This window comes from Schistocerca cancellata, chromosome 7 (genome assembly GCF_023864275.1).
Source record: "Schistocerca cancellata isolate TAMUIC-IGC-003103 chromosome 7, iqSchCanc2.1, whole genome shotgun sequence".
Taxonomy (NCBI): domain Eukaryota; kingdom Metazoa; phylum Arthropoda; class Insecta; order Orthoptera; family Acrididae; genus Schistocerca; species Schistocerca cancellata.
Window position 1 is genome coordinate 327,320,726 of NC_064632.1, and position 16,014 is coordinate 327,336,739.

Below are 16,014 nucleotides of genomic sequence, written 5' to 3' on the forward strand. Positions count from 1 at the left end.
ATTATTGGTTGTGGAAGATAAAGGACAAGGAATATAAATCGGAAAATGGGTATTTTGCTAGTGTGTATAACTTGGATAAGTACTTACGTGGATTACTATTGTAGGATCAGTACAGAAAGTATAGATGTTTCGTTTTCTGTGAAAATGGTTTCTCAATTTTTTTATGTTGTAGCTTTTCTAAATTTCCGTGAAGAAATATATTTACGCATTTCGCCAGTGGAAGAGAGAATTATTAGGTTCAAATGGTTCTAAGCACTATGTTACTTAACATCTGAGGTCATCAGTCCCCTAGACTTAGAACTACTTAAACCTAACTAACCTAAGGACATCACACACATCCATGCCCGAGGCAAGATTCGAACCTGCGACCGTAGCAGTCGCGCGGTTCCGTACTGAAGCGCCTAGATCCGCTCTGCCACAGCGGCCGGCTAGAATTATTAGGTCCACAATGATTGACTGAAAATGTATGATGCAGGGACGGAAAAAAGAAATTCGAAGTTACTAACTTCAGTGTTGAATATCCCAAAATTTAAAAACGGGAAGGCTTCAGAACGTTAAAGCAAATAAAACTTCATCTCATCGACTCATATAATTTCCTTACCGTCAAGAAAAACTATAATATTTGGCTAATATGTCACCGATATTTGCGGTCGTGGATGTGTACACTTCTTCACATGAAGCTGTTCAGTAGGGTGCACATTAAATATAGGCACGGTAGTCGCTTTAGCCACGTATCAGTATCATCTGTAGCTGACTGCGTTTAAGTTGCTGCCCTACCTACATGTACATCTATACTCCGCAATTTGCCTTACGGTCTGTGGCGGAGGGTACTTTGTGTACCACTGTCAGTTCCCCCTTTTCCTGCTCCAGTCGCGTATGGTTCGAGGGAAGAACAATTGCTGGTAAGCCTATATGTGGGTTCGAATCTCTTTGATTTTATCTGTATGGTCTTTTCGCGAGACATATGTGGAAGCAGTACACTGATCCGCCAGAACACTGTGACCACCAACCTAATAGCTGGTATGTCCACCTTTGGCACGGAGAACAGCGGAGATGCGCCGTGGCATGGAAGCAAATGAGACCTTGGTAGGTCGCTGAAGGGAGCTGGCACCACACCCACACACGCAAGTCACCTTAATTACCATAAAGTCCGGGGAGGGGGACGATGAGCTGAGTTCGGGATCAGATCTGGCGAGTTTGGAGGCCAGCCCATCAATTTGAACTCGCCACCGTGTTCCTCGAAACTCTACATCACACTCCTGGTCTTTTGACATAGCACATTATTTTGTTGAAAAATGCCACTGACGTCGGGAAACATGATCTCTCAAAGGCGTGTACGTGGTCTGGAACCGGTGTACGATATGCCTTTTACCGTCACGATGCCTTGCACGGGCTCCACTGGAACCACGGATGCCCACGTGAATGTTCACCACAGCATAATGGAGCCGCCGCCAGCTTGTCTCGGTCCCACAGTACGGGTGTCAAGGAGCTGTTCCCTTAGTACAGTTGTCAATGAGCTGTTCCGCAGGGCCGGCCGGGGTGGCCGAACGGTTCTAGGCTCTACAGTCCGGAACCGCGCGACTGCTACGGTCGCAGGTTCGAATCCTGCCTAAGGCATGGATGTGTGTGATGTCTTTAGGTTAGTTAGGTTTAAGTAGTTCTAAGTTCTAGGGGACTGATGACCTCAGCAGTTAAGTCCCATAGTGCTCAGAGCCATTTGAACCATTTTGTTCCCCAGGAAGACGGCAGATTTGCGCTTTTCCGTCGGCATGATACACTGGACTCATCTGATCATGCAAAACACTGTCACGGCGTCAACGTCGAGTGCCGATGGTGGCGTGCCTATTTCATTCGTAGTTGCTGATGTTGTGGTAACACTGGCACATACATGGGTCGTCGGCTAGGGAGACCCATCGTTAGGAGTGTTCGGACGCACTTGTACTTCCCCCAGCATTAAAGTCTGTGTTAGTTCCGCCACAGTTCGCCGCTTGTCCTGTTCTACCAGTCTGCCCAGCCTATGACGTCCGACATGTCTAATGCTGAAGACACTCACCACAGCTCTCCTCGAACACCCGACAAGTCGTGCAATTTCCGAAATGCTAGTGCTTAACATCCGGCCATCACAATCTGCCCCTTGGTCAAACTCAGACAGATCGCTCCTTCCCCATTCTGCTCACGGACAGCACGCTCACTAATACTACGTGCACCGTGCGTGTGTCTGACTAGCCGTCATTCTTCGCCAGGTGACGCTGCTATCGCCTGGACGGATTAATATCGATAGTTGGTCGATGGTCATAATGCTTTGCCTGATCAATAAATAGTCGTTGATTCTACTAGGAACATAACACTCTCGGAACATTAACAGTAGACGGTATTGTGCTGCAAACCGCCATTCTTGATGTGTCTACCACTGGATTTAGGATGAGCATCTCGCGCTCAGTAACTGAACATGTAACGAAACGTGCTGCTCTTTTTTGGATCTTTTCTATTTCTTCTATGAATCATATCTGGTGCCAATCATAGTAACGAGCAATATTCAAGTAATGGTCGAACGAGTGTACTTTATGTTCAAAAAATGTTAAATGTGTATGAAATCTTATGGGACTTAACTGCTACGGTCATCAGTCCCTAAGCTTACAAACTACTTAACCTACATTATCCTAAGGACAAACACACACACCCATGCCCAACGGAGGACTGGAACCTCCGCCGGGACCAGCCGCACAGTGTACTTTATGCTACTTCCTTTGTCGATGGACTGCATTTCCTGGGGATTCTCCAGTGAATCTTAGTCTGGCGTCTCCCTGACGTGCGAATAATTTTATGTGGTCGTTTCTCTTCAAACCGCACCGTATGTGTACTCCTAAGAGCTAACTGCTTCCAGTGATTGTCCTGCAATTTTGTAAACATACAATAAAAGGTTTTTTTTTCTGTCTGTGTATTTGAAAACTGTTGCATACGTTCATGCTGAGGGGCAACTGTCAGTTCCTGCACCAAGTGTCGATACTCTACAGGTCTTCCTGCATTTCGCTACAGTTTTCCAGCGTTGTGAATTCTCTATAAACAACAGCATCATCCGCGGAAAGCTTCATGGAACTTCCGACGTTATTTACTTGGTCCTTTACATACACTCCTGGAAATGGAAAAAAGAACACATTGACACCGGTGTGTCAGACCCACCATACTTGCTCCGGACACTGCGAGAGGGCTGTACAAGCAATGATCACACGCACGGCACAGCGGACACACCAGGAACCGCGGTGTTGGCCGTCGAATGGCGCTAGCTGCGCAGCATTTGTGCACCGCCGCCGTCAGTGTCAGCCAGTTTGCCGTGGCATACGGAGCTCCATCGCAGTCTTTAACACTGGTAGCATGCCGCGACAGCGTGGACGTGAACCGTATGTCCAGTTGACGGACTTTGAGCGAGGGCGTATAGTGGGCATGCGGGAGGCCGGGTGGACGTACCGCCGAATTGCTCAACACGTGGGGCGTGAGGTCTCCACAGTACATCGATGTTGTCGCCAGTGGTCGGCGGAAGGTGCACGTGCCCGTCGACCTGGGACCGGACCGCAGCGACGAACGGATGCACGCCGAGACCGTAGGATCCTACGCAGTGCCGTAGGGGACCGCACCGCCACTTCCCAGCAAATTAGGGACACTGTTGCTCCTGGGGTATCGGCGAGGACCATTCGCAACCGTCTCCATGAAACTGGACTACGGTCCCGCACACCGTTAGGCCGTCTTCCGCTCACGCCCCAACATCGTGCAGCCCGCCTCCAGTGGTGTCGTGACAGGCGTGAATGGAGGGACGAATGGAGACGTGTCGTCTTCAGCGATGAGAGTCGCTTTTGCCTTGGTGCCAATGATGGTCGTATGCGTGTTTGGCGCCGTGCAGGTGAGCGCCACAATCAGGACTGCATACGACCGAGGCACACAGGGCCAACACCCGGCATCATGGTGTGGGGAGCGATCTCCTACACTGGCCGTACACCACTGGTGATCGTCGAGGGGACACTGAATAGTGCACGGTACATCCAAACCGTCATCGAACCCATCGTTCTACCATTCCTAGACCGACAAGGGAACTTGCTGTTCCAACAGGACAATGCACGTCCGCATGTATCCCGTGCCACCCAACGTGCTCTAGAAGGTGTAAGTCAACTACCCTGGCCAGCAAGATCTCCGGATCTGTCCCCCATTGAGCATGTTTGGGACTGGATGAAGCGTCGTCTCACGCGGTCTGCACGTCCAGCTCGAACACTGGTCCAACTGAGGCGCCAGGTGGAAATGGCATGGCAAGCCGTTCCACAGGACTACATCCAGCATCTCTACGATCGTCTCCATGGGAGAATAGCAGCCTGCATTGCTGCGAAAGGTGGATATACACTGTACTAGTGCCGACATTGTGCATGCTCTGTTGCCTGTGTCTATGTGCCTGTGGTTCTGTCAGTGTGATCATGTGATGTATCTGACCCCAGGAATGTGTCAATAAAGTTTCCCCTTCCTGGGACAATGAATTCACGGTGTTCTTATTTCAATTTCCAGGAGTGTATATTTGAAAAGTAATGGTTCCATATCACTCCCTTGGGGCACATCCCCAAAATTACTCGTATGTCTGAAGACTTCCCTCTGTTCAGAATGACATGCTGTGTTCTGTTTGTTAGAAACTCTTCAGTCCAACCACACTGTTAGTCTTATAGTGCTCGTACTATGTTCATTAGGCGGCAGTGCGGATGTATACCCAATGTGTATCGGAAATCAAGTCACACGGTATCTGTCTGAGCGCCTCTATCTAGTGCTTGCTGTGTCTTGTGGACGAACAGAGCGAGCCGGGTTTCACACGATCGTCGTTTTCGGAACCCATGGTGATCCCTGCAGAAGAGATACTTGGTCTTGAGAAATGGCGTAATACGCGAGCATAAAACATGTTGCAAAACTGTGCAACACACTGACGTCAGATATAAATGCCTATAGTTTTGTGCGCCTTTTTAACGAACCTTCCTGAAAACGGGAATGACCTGTACTTTTTTCCTATTATCAGCGACGTCACGCTCCCCTAGAGACGTAAGATAGACTGCTTCTAGAAGAGGGGGAAGCCCTGTATGTAGAATCGTCAGGTCCAGTGGCATTTCCCCTGTTGACCGACGACAGTTGCTGGTCACTTACTTCGATATCTGCCATTTTCTCGTTCGTGCGACGAGTTAAAGGAAGAACTACAGTGCGATCTTCCTCTGTGAAACAGTTTTTCAAAAAGAAAAATAGTATTTTGATCGTTTCTGTGTCACCCTCTGATTCAGTACCATTATGGTGACAGACTGTATGGACAGATGGCTTCAATCCGTTTACGATTTAACGTAAGACTGAAACTTCCTGCATCAACTTATATATGGCGTATCAAAAAGAACCATCCGATTTTAAAAAATCATGACTATTACTTTATTTGAAATACGTGCGTGAACAACATACTATTGGAAAGAGCAAACTCGGGCGAGTTTTACATGGTTCAAGCTAGGTAGCAGCAGTGTGCGCACACTTCAATTCTAGCAAAAATGGTGTCGGAACAAAAGAAAGTGTTTTGTGTCCTGCGTTTTGCGCAGCGCCGGTCGGTAATAACTGTTCAGCGTGACTTCCGTACTGGATATGGTGTGGATACTCCTACAGCACAGAGCATTAGATGATGGAGTGAACAGTTCCGAGAAACAGGTTGTTTGTGTAAAGGAAAATCGCCGGGCCGTTCCGAGTGTCTGACACAGACGTCGAACGCATCCGCCGTAGTTTCACAAGGAGCTCGACAGCTCAACATGCCCCCGATGTCCGTCTGGCGTGTGTCGCGTCCACGTTTGCGCTTGAAACCATACAGCATTCAGCTACTGCAAGTTCTTCGTGAAGGTGCCTAACAACAATGCGTGGAGTTCTATAATTTCGTTCTTGGAAAGATTGAGGATGACAGTTTTCAAAAATGGTTCAAATGGCTCTGAGCACTATGGGACTTAACATCTATGGTCATCAGTCCCATAGAACTTAGAACTACTTAAACCTAACTAACCTAAGGACAGCACACAACACCCAGCCATCACGAGGCAGAGAAAATCCCTGACCCCGCAGGGAATCGAACCCGGGAACCCGGGCGTGGTAAGCGAGAACGCTACCGCACGACCACGAGATGCGGGCGATGACAGTTTTCTTCCACGCTTAGTGTTCAGTGACGAGGCTACATTCCATTTAAGTAGAAAGGTGGACCGTCAAATTGTGAGGATTTGGGGTACGAAACAACATGAGAGGGACTCTCCAAAATTTAATGTTTTTTGCAGTTTCACGGAAAAAGTATATGGACCATTTTTCTCTGCCGGGAACACTGTTACAGGAAGCACATATCTCCATATGCTTGGGAACTTTCTTTTCCAACTGTTGGAGACTGATTCGAACGACTTCATTTACCGACGGGATGGGGCACCGCCTCACTGGCACCTGGAAGTGTGGGAATTTTTAAATCAAAGGATTACTCAATGATGGATCGGTCGCAATGGACAAAATAATTCACCCTTACATTACTGGCCTCCAAGGTCAACGGACCTGACTGTATGTCTTTTGGGGGTTTGGGGGTTTATAAAAGACTGTTTATGTGCGTCCGTTACCAACAACAATGAATGAACTGAGCTATCGCATAACAGCAGCTGTGGAAGCTGTAATTCAAGACATGCTCGCTGCAGTGTGGGAACAATTTGAATACCGCATTGACATATGCCGTGCATCTCAAGGGGGGCATATTGAACACCTATGAAAAGGTATGAAAAAAAACTTTTTCAGCTTTCCGTTCATCAAAAAACAAAATTCAATGTATATGTTTATTAGTTTCGGAATTATAAACTTGCCAAATCGGCTGATTCTTTTTGATACACCCTGTCCTTCCCGCGAAAAAATTGGCAACCGCCTGAGGATTAAATACCGTGTCTCCATGTAGACTCCCTAAAGAAGGGAAGCTGTGTTTCTGTTAGGCTGAGATTTGGAGCCAGCTTAGCATGTGCGAAAAAGAAATGTGGAAATGAGTCTTAAAACCACATTCCGGCTGGCCAGGTACAAGAGCAACCGCCGCATCGATAGTCCGCCGCGCGTATCGGATCCTAGTGTGGCTCAATGACTGGTGACTCTCACTGACAGCTGAGAATTCCGAATGGTATGTGCAGCAATAATAGTTAAGCCTTGATCTCTCTTGTGGCTGAGGAAGACCGGCGTCCGATCCTCCTGTCTACATACACAACGTTCTATTTATCGTTGCAGATCAGTGTGCATTTGCTTTGTGAGCTGCTCAGAAAAGTGCACTTGTTAGCGACATCTGAACGACTTCACTGCTTACATCAGAATGCTAAACCCTGTGTAGACCTAAGTTGTATTCCCTCTTATTCCACCGGTCTCCGGTAAAGCGGCACGGCTCAGAGTTTCCGTACATAGCCAGTTGTATTCCAAGCACCATTAATCTCCTGCTACTCTTGCTGTTGTTACTTTGCAGTGATAGATTTCCTGTTCAGCAATGTTTCTTTCATTCTTTACTAACTCGAAGAAGAATATATCTACATATCTTAACGGATAGAATACAGAAGTAAGAAGTTAGATTACTTTACAAACATGTGAACGTCGACCAAATCGTGTTGTGCTCGCAGCGACTTCGCATTACAGAATGTTTTCCGTCCCAGAGGATGTGCTATTAATGTCTTCTCCTTTAAGTTGCTTGTTTTATTCCTAATGGCACTGATCAGGAAATTTCCAGATAGTCATCATCAGACACTAAGGTAACGCCTTGTTGATGTAGCCATCCTTCTTCATCCCTCGCCATCTGTACCATTTGACTGTAGTTGCTGCAGTTCGTTGCACTGATAACACTTTGTAATCTGGCTGTCCTGGACCTGAACTCTCGATTTTTTCCCAGGATTTTTTTCTACCATGATGCTTTCCATTTATCTGTTATGTCGAATAAGAGGCCAAATTACTCTAAGTTTTTCACTTCTGTACCTTCTTAATCAATGCCCTTTTCTTTTTTATATGGCCTGCAGGGGCTTTTTTGTTTTTATTTAATCGAATTTTTATGTTGTTCACGAATTTCGACACGTTCAAAGCTTTTCATGCTAATTAAGGCCAATAAGCATGGTCTTTTCCGAATGTACTTCCGACCAAAAAGTGATTCTGGTAGCTAGAGGCCAAAGTTCTTCTTAATCATGCCATTTGGGTTCCTGTGGATATATTTCCATAGAACTTTCACCCCCTAACAGATATTTCTTTATATCTAACCGAGAAATGAAATGCTATTTTTCATAAATTTAGCTTTAAAATTTTTTTGTGTAACGAAATAGTTTCTTAAAGATTTTCATCCCCTGTTACACTCCCTTAGGGGTTGCATTTCCAGAAAACAGTGAAACACGTATTTTTTTTATTTGCGACCGAGAACTCAAATACCAGTGTTCAGTGTAGCTTTAAAAATACTTTAGTAGTTCCTTAATAATGATATATTTTCTAAAACAGCTTTCGCCCACTGTTTCATCCCCATGGGGTTACATTTCCAAAAATGCTGAAACATGTATTTCTTTATTTCTGAGCGAGAAACCAAATACGAATTTTCGTAGGTATAGCTTCAAAATTGCCTTAATAGCGGGATTTTTTTTAAAAAACTTCACCTATTTCACCCCATTAGGGTTGGAATTTCGAAAAATCCCTCCTTAAACTACGCCTACAGTATAAGATACACAACACCTCCTAATTTCAAGTCTGTATCTGGTAGTCGGGATATTGCCTTTTATATATAGAGATTTGTTCATAAGATTTTATTTCAGTCTAAGATATGTTTGTGCCTGTTCTCCAAGCCCACTTCTCTATTGTTTCAAAGTTTTTCTTTTCTTGTCTCGCCACAGTCCATGCCATGCCATATAAAATGGTTCATGTTTACATTCATTCTCCTACCGCTAACGCAATCACGAATGATGCACGCCATTAATTATTGTTATTTGAGGGTTTAATTGTATTCCGAAACAATTTTTTATTTTCATGTGAGGCAAACAAGCGTCACGGATGTCTAGAGTTTGTCTGCAGCATAGTATTAACTGGTCGCGTTTTATTAGTCTCAGTAGGTTATAATGTGGACGTAAAATTAGTTTTACGTGCGAATGTGTCCTTTGTTAAGCCTGTAACGTTTTTTATAATTACTGAAATACTTAAATGACTGCCTGAACTAGGAATGCATACAAAAATGGAGTTATCGTGTAGCGTGCTGTAACTGCACGTGGTGTGCTTACTCTGTGTTATTGTTAGCAAAACTTTATACGAACTGATTGGGCAATACAAATAAAGTAATACAGTCACTGCAAAATACATTCAGCCCCATAGGTACTGAATCCTCTGGCCCTTTTCAAAACTGATAACTTTGGTCCCTGTGCACCTAACAAATAAGTGAAATTGTCTTACCTCCAAAGCAGCAACGGTGGATTCTGTTATATTGTTCTCCCATGAAGAAGAGTAAAGTATACTAGCTACAGGCTCAGCGGCATGCAGTGCTGGCCGTAATACCTTGAAATATACACTGGATCCTTTTGACCGATAAATGAAAACATTTAAGAAAAATTTAATATCTTTGGAAACACATATGACGTGGACAGGCAGGCGGTATTGATTTGGGCGAATTACTAACACTGGCACTTTCAAAAGTGAAGTTGCACTCGAAGTTAAGTTTGGCTTTTCAAAACATCTGACAATAGAAGTTAGATTACTAAGAAAAATTACATTCTTTTTTACTGAATGAAAACCTTTTTTTGCTGACGTAGTCACAAACACTGAGATATGCACAGCAAATATTATCTAACATCACTAAAAAGCATAACGATAAATCATCAAATTACGTATAACTGTGTTAACAAATCTTAGAAACATTACAAACGGGAAATATCTCACTAGCCTATACATCAAATCAGTTTACGTACATCCTGGGGCTACTCAGCATAGAACTGATCGTTGCCAATTATCAGCCAACTCATTTACACTAACACGCTGGCAAAAGGGAAGTAATAAAGAATTAACTTCTTTACCTTAACAGCGAGAAGACTTCTGCTTATACATTTATGTTTCCAATAATACATGTACTCGTGAAGTTTCTTTGTAATACCAAGCCAGTAATCCTTTCGTGCCACAATTAAATTCACATTTCATCATTTCACTTTACATTCCATTATAAAATCATTCATAATTTTAAGTACGTATTTCACGTGTGGTGTAACACAAAATACTGGTATGAGAAAATTCCTACATTACAATGTAACTCTTGGTAGCTTTACAAAGCACACCACAAAAACTGCCTACTGCATCTTCTTTCGCTCACACACTGATACACACCCCGCACTCTCTTACTCTAACACTACGACCTCAGCTCAGAAGCAGTACCTGTGGTACCTTTGGCTCTGCAGGCGTGCAAAGTCAGCGATCTGGTTTATAGAGCCCCTCACAGACAAACATCGTTCACAATACAATAGTTTCGCTTTAGTATACATTAGTATCATTACAATATTCGGGTGCCATATATAACTGTACCCCAGTAGACTCCTTTCAAGCCTATGTAACTTTGCACTAGGGTGCGACTTAAAAACTTATGTATACTATGAACTGTCAAAACCAACTAACTGTTAACACTAATTATCTGTTGACTGTTCTTGGTACTGTTGTACTGGAAGAAATCAGATAACTCCATTGAGCAATCTGTAGCTTTCATGAAAATATATAATCATATTAATTACGAAAAGAGGGCTGCATTCTTTAATATCACCATGAAAAAAGATCCAAATCGCAATATATATACTGATGTGCAAATTAGCTGCCTTTCCTCGAACGTGGTTGAACGTGTTCGCGAGTAGTAATTCAAGAGGAAGAAACATTATAACCCTCCACAGCCATAGCTTAAAATGCTCCAGATGAATGTGTTGAATTTTTTCTTGTTTTTTATATTAACGTGGTAGGTTGTTGATCAATTACTCGTATTTCTGAATGCTTGTTTAGTAAAGCATGTCGTTCAAACCTACATCAACTAAAGCGCATTTTCGGTCGCATAACATGAGTTTCGCGTTCTCATTTCGAATACAAGTATGTAACATCATCATTAAGACCATGAGAAATATTCCATTATATTGTTTAAAGCAATATTTGAGTTGATGACAGAATGAAAACAGATAATAATAAAATATTTTTACAACGACAGAGAGAACCAGGGCGTCGGAGTTACTTGCCAGGAGCAGATGAGAACTTGCCGAAAAAAGATAGATCACGATGAAGAAAGATTGGGGAAGAGAAGAGGAGATATAGATACGTCCTCGCACGATTATTTGCGTTTACAAGCTTAAGAATCATATAGTAGATTTACCAAGAGTATATAAGGCGTTTTGTCTCGTGAGCAAACCGAGACGAAGTCTGAATCATCTGTGAAAGGACGCAGGAAGGATTTTCTTTCGCCAGAGATAGTTGCAGCTTCAGACAGACACCAACTGAGCATGAAAGGTTCTCTTTATTATGTTCAATGCAGTAGAGACATCAGGTCTCAGTATTGATGAATTTTTAAAAAAACAAGCAGTTATTTCAGCGAATTGGAACGTACGGTTCCTAAAGGACAGAGCTGAGACGATAAAAACAGATTTTCAGGGCCATATTCCCGATAATGTAGCTGTGCAGTGGGATGGCAAATTATTACCTGGCTTGCACGTAAGAAACTCTAAGGGAAACAAACTGAAGCTTTAATACTACTTGTAAAGACAAAGAACAACTTCTCGTTGTGCCGAAACGAGACAATTCATCAAAAAAGAGGAGACTGTAGCTGTTTTAAAAGCAATACAAAGGATGTGCTGCAACGTAACGGCTTTCAGCAGAGTTCGTTTTAATGGAGCTTGTGCGACCTTGGAACAGCAGTTAGAAAGAGAGTCGTTATCGCTGGCATGTTACCATCATTTTTACGAACTATTTATGAAAAGCGTGTTTGAAGAGAAAATTCGTTAAGCCATCAGCAACCCGGATCTCACTCTCTTTCCAGAAAGTTTAAAGGGATTTGGAAATTGTTAATATAGAATGATTGTATTACGTTGAGTTTTTGGATCAGATGATTCAAGTATTAACGAACCTGTTAACTTTTATTGGACTGAACTATTGACAGATAGGATTATCGCAAGCTTATCGAATTGTCTTTAATATTTTTGGTTAGAGACCAACAAAATGAAGACGAAAAGCAGGCCTGTCGATGCTACATATCAAGCTCTCTGGGTGATAGTGACTATTTATTCTTTGAAAATATTTTTACTGCAGCCTCAGGTTGAAATAAGCACAAAGAACAAACGAGTGCTGCATGATGTTTCTTTGTTTATTGCGATATCCTGTATAAAATCCAAGTATAAATGCGGATCGGCATCAAAAATCCAAATCAATCGTACTTTCTAAAACAGGTGACGTACGAAGAAATTCATAATTCAACTCCCAAAGCAGCTTTGAATAAGTTCTCTCAACGCTAGTTGTATATGTCTGATGAAATTTTTGGGTTAGCGCTTGGTTACTGAGTTGCTGTCCAAATCAAAATATGAGTGGCTTACAACATAGAACGTCAGGAATTCGTTAAAAACGGAGTGTCCTAAAAATATATATATTTTGTTATACGTTCCAATAAAAATTAGTGTTTTATGTTCATGTTTATAGTTCGTTTAGCCGCGTCACTCGCTCAGTTACAATTTAGGCGCCAATTTACATCAGCATGCAGAACTTCGAAGTCGAATTAGTATCGGTTCCCATAGCTTTACGAAGCCGTACAGTCCTTATACCAACTATTGATATGTTTGTTTCATGAAAAGTGTTTCTAACTTTATTAAATACTGGACGTTCCCGATATGGGAAAAAATTTCCATGAGCGATGTAGGACAACAAATGTATACATGTGATATAAACAATCATTGTACAGAAGCGACTGAGTCGAAACTTAAAATTGGGGTTTTCGTGTATATAGACTACCATGTACTCCTTTCTGTGGATACTGATTGCCAAATGCCTCTAAAATAGTGACTTCTTTTTTCGTTACAGGTCAAGCAGGCACGAAATTCTCCAACGCCACAACGTTGTGCGTCGGACATTCGTATGGTGAGCATGTTAAATAATATATTTTTTTCTTGCGAGACTTAATACTGCATGCATACACTGTAATGTGTTTCACTGTCACATTCTTAATCCGTTATATTCGAGGCAGTTTAGTACTTATACTACAAATCTAACATCTTTAATAGGTAATTAATTGTATGTCGTTAGATACAGCCTCTCAGGTAAACCGCTTAAAATCCCACTGTTGGAATAAAATCAGGTCTGGAATTTATATAGCGGGTCCGTTATTACATCTAAGTCGACGACGTCTTTGCAAATGACAAAATCACTTGAAAGGAAATAAATTCAGTAACCCTTAAATATTTCCCTTTGTTGCGTTCACTCATTGTTAGTACGTCCAACTCTTATCCTTGAATTAATCATCAGTGTAGCGCATCGGCATCCGCAGAAATTTTGCCAGTGGAGAGGGAGGGACAGGGCAAAACTCTGAAATTGTCATTTTTGACATAAATGCGTTGGTTGGTTTCGAGACATGTCATGCCGCAAGAAGTAACCCCCCTTGCGGAAGCGTGTGGCTTAACGTATAGGTTTATATTACACAAACTAACAAAATCATTGCACATGCTTGTCGCTTGGTTTCGTCGCAACACTCGGATAAGACGGTCATTTCTAAGTATTATTGGGAACAAAAAAAGAATTCGACCACATTTGTTGTTGTAATCCTTCGACTAGATGGGAGGGTTTTTCCTGAAGTTAGCTGGTATTTTCCAAAAGGAACACGTTATCCTCAAGCGTTCAAGCTCTACAACTTTTCATTTTCGTACTCATCCGTAGCCAACCATAACACCGCCTTCTTATCTTTATATGTTCTTGTAACAATTTTGTTCGATATTTGTAATAAATATACCTCTCACTTATCTGTGGACAAATGTCTCCATTACTCAAACGATAAAAAGATGGGAGGTTGTTTATTAAATGGCTTCCAACGAGGCAAAAAAAAAATTGTCTTTCAGTGTTTCCTGTAATTATTGATTGAATTTTAAAATTTAAAATGCTGCCATAATCCGCTCATTAAGATGTATAATCTTACGTTAAAGGTTTAACACAGTAAATCAAGTGTTACAGTTCGAAAATGTGATACATGCCTTGAGGTAGCGTACCCCACGGCATGTTCGGGGTGTTCAAAAAGTCTCTCCACACTGCAGTATGATTGTTAGCCGCGCGTGCCGTATGCCGCAGTAAATATACCGAAATGAAACTCAGTGACATACAAGTTATCAATTTATTGAATATTTTACTTACAAATTTTCACATTAAATGTAGAAAGTGTCCCCCCTGTTGTTGAATACACAATTCAATTCGTCTAATCATGTTTCCAAACAGAAGCTGTAACATTTCCTCTGTAACAGGAGCAGTGAAAGTGGATATTGCAGTTTTCATTTCATCGATGGATTTTGAACGGTTTTTATAGACAGTTGCTTTCGCTGCACCCCGGAAGAAAAAGTCTGGTGGTATTATGTCAGACGATGGTGGAGGCCAAAGTCCCTGTGAAATTATGCGATCACCAAAAACATCAGCAAGCAGTGACATTGAAACGCGAGCTGTATGCGCGGTTGCACCATCTTGTTGAAAATGCCGTTCGGTGTTTCACTTAACACAAGTTCTCCTATGAATGGGTTCAGAATATCACTGCAGTATCGTTGTGCATTTATTGCTTCGTTGAAAAATATGGAACCCACAATCCGACGTCTAGAAATTGCAATCCAGACTCCTCTTTTCATAGAATGTAGTGGTTCCTCACGAATACACAATGGATTTGCAGTACTCCCATACGAGAATTTTGCGAGTTCATGTACCCGGATAAATGAAACCACGCCTCATCAGTAAAAAACGTTTCATTAAGAATATCCCTTCCATTTTGTTGAACGAAATTTTTGAACCATTGACAATAATTCTGTCTCGTGCCATGATCAGTATTTTTCAGTTCTTGCACGACTGTCACTTTGCATGGGAAAAGTTCTAATTTTTTCCTTACAGCTGTGTGGGCCATTCCGACACTAACATCGATTACCTGGGCGAGTTTTCTTACTGGCTTGTTCGGACTAGTGGACGTTTTATCGGAAATATCGATTAGTTTATCCTCAGACAAAACGCTAGGACGACCACTTCTCGGTGCATCTGTCACTGAACCCGTACTTCGAAATTTGTTAATCAATCTCGCACAGTATCGCGATGTGGGAGTGTGGTCTCCGGGAAAACTGAATTAAATGTTTGACGAACTGAAACTGTGTATTTACCGCGAGGTTTGAACACTTGTTCGACTAAAAACACAAGTTCTTCAATGGTTAGCATTTCAACAGTGACAAAAACGAAACGAACAAAGGAACTAAACTTAAACGTTCACGTCAACACGTAACGACACACACCAACTGCTGGCTGAGATAAACGAAACAGTGGAATGTTGGGAGAGTCCACTAGAAGGGAACAAGCGACCAAAAGTTTTCTGTTTGGCGGCGTTGCTGCAACGTGTTACAATGTAGCGCGACTCCGATACGGGTATATAAGCCCCGAAATCCAGGCAAGAGATTAGCGTGGCGTTCGTGTCTTTCCGACGTGAGTGCGGTAGACGCGGAAAATTGAACTGTGGTGACATTTTTACCAAATTCGTATAAACAGGACCAACTTTCTGTTATTCTTTTCTTGGCTGCCAAAGGACAAACACTGGCAGACATACGTCCGAGCCGGCCGAAGTGGCCGCGCGGTTCTGGCGCTGCAGTCTGGAACCACGAGACCACTACGGTCGCAGGTTCGAATCCTGCCTCGGGCATGGATGTGTGTGATGTCCTTAGGTTAGTTAGGTTTAACTAGTTCTAAGTTCTAGGGGACTAATGACGTCAGCAGTTGAGTCCCATAGTGCTC